The sequence below is a fragment of the Macaca fascicularis genome, chromosome 18 (assembly GCF_037993035.2).
Source record: "Macaca fascicularis isolate 582-1 chromosome 18, T2T-MFA8v1.1".
NCBI classification, from domain to species: domain Eukaryota; kingdom Metazoa; phylum Chordata; class Mammalia; order Primates; family Cercopithecidae; genus Macaca; species Macaca fascicularis.
The window spans coordinates 67,724,891-67,729,333 of record NC_088392.1 but is presented as its reverse complement, the minus strand read 5'-3'; the positions used below and the strand labels follow the sequence as shown (position 1 = coordinate 67,729,333).

At 46.0% G+C, this 4,443-nt stretch overlaps 1 non-coding gene across 1 annotated transcript; it reads left to right on the top strand.

Moving 5' to 3' along the window:
• Positions 1-3,703: 3,703 nt before the first annotated feature.
• LOC123570099 (U7 small nuclear RNA) lies at positions 3,704-3,763 on the top strand. The gene has a single exon (XR_006694109.2). It is a non-coding gene; the product is annotated as a U7 small nuclear RNA (small nuclear RNA).
• The last annotated feature ends 680 nt before the right edge of the window (positions 3,764-4,443 follow it).

The window sequence follows — 4,443 nt, the reverse complement described above, 5'->3', positions numbered from 1 at the left end:
AGGTCATGCAGTAATTTAGTCCTCCTGGCCCCAATTTTGTTTCTTGCAGGCTTGAATATCCAGCTGCCTCCCAGGCCTTCCACTGATGGGACTCCCAGCTTCTCAAATTCATCATATCCAAATCGGAATTCATTCTTCTTCTTCTTGCTCTTCATCTCCCACCTCAAACTGCTTTTGTCCCCATCTCTTCTCTTGGTAATATTTCACCAACCGCCCCACTACCCAAACCAGGAACCAGGGAAGCATCTCCACATGCGCCTCTCCTGCATCTCCAGTATCAGATCAGTCCCTAAGCTCTGTTGATTCTAGCTTGCAAATAGCTCCTAGATTTGTGCTTTGCTTTCTGTCCCTTCCTGGTACCCCTTTGGTTCAGAATGTCAACATCTACGATAAAGCTAGATCTAGCTAAAGCTTGCCCAACCTGTGGCCTGCGGGCCACATGCAGCTCAGGACGGTTTTGAATGTGGCCCAACACAAATTCACAAACTTTCTTAAAACATTATAAATTAGCCAGGCACGGTGGCATGTGCCTGTAATCCCAGCTACTTGGGAGGCTGAGACAGGAGAATCACTTGAACTGGGAGGTGGAGGTTGCAGTGAGCCAAGATTGCACCACTGCATTCCAGCCTCGGTGACAGAGACTCCATCTCAAAAAAAAAAAAGAGAGAGAGAGAGATATTATTTTGCGGTTTTTTTTATAAAGTTTATCAACTATCTCTAGGGTTAGTGTATTTTGTGTGTGACCCAAGACAGTTCTTCCGTTGTGACCCAGGGAAGCCAAAAGACTGGACACCCCAGATCTAGATATTTGAAATGTCCTTTTGGCTGGTCTACTGTTTCCCAAATCTTCTTTAACTAAGCTATCATCTGCACAGCTGCCAAATAGATCTTTCCAGAATGCGGTCTTGATAATGTCACTCCTCAGCTTCAAAACTCTTTAGTGGCTCAACATTACTTTCTAGATAAAGATCAGACTCTCCGACTTGGCATCAGGTCCTGTGTTGGCTTGGGCCACATGCCCCTTTGCCCTTTGTACTTTAGCAATAAAGAGCTCTTATTTTATGTCCGGCTTTTTCTCCTATATGATGGCAATCTCATTGTAACAATTTGTTTACACACCTGCCTTCCTCGCTAAACTATGAAGCACTTGAGGGCAGGGACTGTTTAGCTTGTTGCGGCCTTTCACACAGGGCCTGGCGTGAAGTCCGTACAGTCATTCATTTCATAAACATAAAGATAAATGGGAATATCTCCCATCATGTACCAACATTCTTGCATATATTAACATGTCAAATTGCTTTGTCGGAATCTCTTAGTAATTTTAAACTGGAGATCAAGAGTACCACATTTTAGGACAATACTGAATGCTGACCACATGGGAGTTGCTTTCCAAAGAAGAATGACTGTAAATTAAAATGCCGGCATTTGGCTGAGCACTGTGGGAGGATGAGGTGGGTGAATCACCTGAGGTCATGAGTTTGAGACCACCCTGGCCAACATGGTGAAACCCTGTCTCTACTAAAAATACAAAAATTAGCCAGGTGTGGTGGCGCATGCCTGTAATCCCAGCTACTTGGGAGGCTAAGGCACGAGAATCTCTTGAACCTGGGAGGTCGAGGTTGCAGTGAGCCTAGATTGTACCACTGCACTCCAGCCTAGGCGACAGCGCAAGACTCCATCTCAACAAAGCAAAACAAAACAAAACCAAAAAAAAATGCCGGCATCTGAAATGCTTCCATGAAAGTAATCCTGTTTCATGCTCAGTTGTTCATTTTGCTCTTGGAACATGAGATAGATCAAGTGACAAGGCTTTGGGGGGTCGTTTAGGCTGCTATGAGAGGAGGATAAAGAGACCGGCAGTGAGAGAAAAGCCTGTCCAAAACAGAATTCATGGTTTTGCCATCATCTTCTTGACCCACCCATGGGCCCTTGTCAGTTAACGGCATCATGGGAAGGCCAGTCTCCTCCCGGCTCTCTCCCCTCACACCCTGTGTGCCAGTCCCTCAGAACTTTCCTGAGTTCGTGAGTGCTCCCTGGACACCATCATATGTCCCTGCTTTGGTATGGGTCAACGGCGTTCTTCCATTGGCCCTTGACTTGGTGGGTTCTGCATTCCTCTTTACTGTGTGTGTGTGTATGTACGTGTGCGTGTGCGTGTGTGTGTGTGTGTGGATGTACGTGTGCATGTGTGTGTGTGTGTGTGTGTGTGTGTGTGCATATCTGTGTTTTTACCCTCTTGATCCGGATCAACTGCCTCCTCATCCATGGAGTTTTCTCACCTCCTCCAGGAGGAGTCGGTCCCTTGTTACTGTACCTTGTTGAGACAGTTCACATGCTGATTATTTGTCTTTGTATGAACTGTGGGTCCCCACTGCATAGGGGCTGTGTTAACTTTTCCTTGAAAGGTGCCCCCCACCCTAGCACAGTGCTTGGCACAGAGTATTCCTGAATCGCTACATAAATGTTAGTGTTAAAGTCACTCACTCACTCACTCTGTTCCTTCATTCGATCAGCCACTACCAGGCTGGCATCCATTTTTCCTAACCTCCCTCCCCATCCAGTGCAAGGACTTTGCAGACAGAAACCCTTCCTTTTCTTTCTTTCCTTCTTTCTTTCTTTCTTTCTTTCTTTCTTTCTTTCTTTCTTTCTTTCTTTCTTTCTTTCTTTCTTTCTTTCTTTCTTTCTTTCTTTCTTTCTTTCTTTCTTTCCCTCCCTCCCTCCCTCCCTCCCTCCCTCTTTCTTTCTTTCTTTCTTTCTTTCTTTCTTTCTTTCTTTCTTTCTTTCTTTCTTTCTTTCTTTCTTTTTCTTTCTTTCTCTTTCTTTCTTTCTTTCCTTCCCTCCCTCCCTCCCTCCCTCCCTCCCTCCCTCCCTCTTTCTTTCTTTCTTTCTTTCTTTCTTTCTTTCTTTCTTTCTTTCTTTCTTTCTTTCTTTCTTTCTTTCTTTCTTTCTTTCTTTCTTTCTTTTATTTATTTATTTTGAGATGGAGTCTCGCTCTGTAGCCCAGGCTGGAGTGCAGTGGCGCGATCTCGGCTCCCTGCAACCTCCACCTCCTGGGTTCAAGCGATTTTTATGCCTTGGCCTCCTGGGTAGCTGGGATTACAGGTGCCTGCCACCATGTCCAGCTAATTTTTGTATTTTTAGTAGAGACGGGGTTTCACCATGTTGGCCAGCCTACACTTGAACTCCTAACCTCAAGTGATCCTCCCGCCTTAGCCTCCCAAAGTGCTGGGATTACCGGCGTGAACCTCCGTGTCTGGTCAACAAACAGAAGCCCTTTCTGAGGTCTGTGCCAGGCCTAAAGTGTTATCTCTCCTGGCTTGCCATCAACTCCTACATTCCTTCCTGAGCAAAGTTATTTCTTTTTCCCTCTTTCTCTCTTTAGAACACAGCCCTGTCTATCTTTCTATTTGGATCACCCGTGTATAAAAGCCTGGTGTGCTCTGAGGGTGGTCTTTTGGAGAAGGATAATCGAAACTCTCCAAGATAAGCCTCCTGATGGTGTCCAGGACTGTGGTCTCCACATTAAGAACAAAGTCTCATTGGCTGTATCTTTTATTCTGCAGTAACGTCTCTTCCTCAAAGATGAGTCAGCAGTCATTTGAAGAGGTGGAAAGACTGGGCTGGGGAAGAATCTGGGGCAAAATGAAGCCAAATTGAGAACGAGGAGAAAAGGAGATGCTAAGGCCTCAGATAAGGAGGACTTGAGTGTTACAGCTTTTCGAATTTGTCTAGCAGGCTTTCTGCTTTTTACTGGAAAGTTCTCCCCCCATCTCCCCAAAAAATAAAAATAAAAACAAATAAATAAAAAAGAAAGATTTAAAAAATAAAAGAGAAAGGAGGGCATGGGAATTCTGGCTGCTCAGAGGACACCCAGCTCGGAGTTGAGGAGCCTCCGATGAAGTGCCACTTCTGCTTATGGTTGTCCCCTCCCATCTATCCTGATTCTGTTAATCCTGCCTCATATCTTTCAGGATAGTCAGGGCAGCTTCCCCTGTTCTCTCGCCACTGGCTCCAGCATCCCGCCTGTCACACATTCTATCTTTTGCTCCTTCAAAATATCTCTAAGATGGACTCTTCCTTTCTGCTCTCCATCAAGTTCCATCCCCCGGGCTGATCCCGTTCCTCTGCGATGGGTTCTGCAGATGGTCCTGTGTGGTCCAGTCTTCCAAACGCACCTCTTCAGGGATGCCTGTCCTGAGTTAGAGAAACGTGAGCAACCTCGAGGCCCTGCAGGGAGTTCTTCCTTCCGACTCAGCATACTTATTTCTCACTGCACCTGAAAGGAAACCCCTCAGTGCAGTTTTTGGAGCTGTCTCCAGTCCCCAGTCTCTTGCTGACCCTGCATTCCTGCACTGGTTGAGATAAACCTTTCTCCTCCCCACTTAATCTGCCACTTAATCTGCATCCTGCCATCCATGAAAGGACTCCAACCCAGGCTGAAGC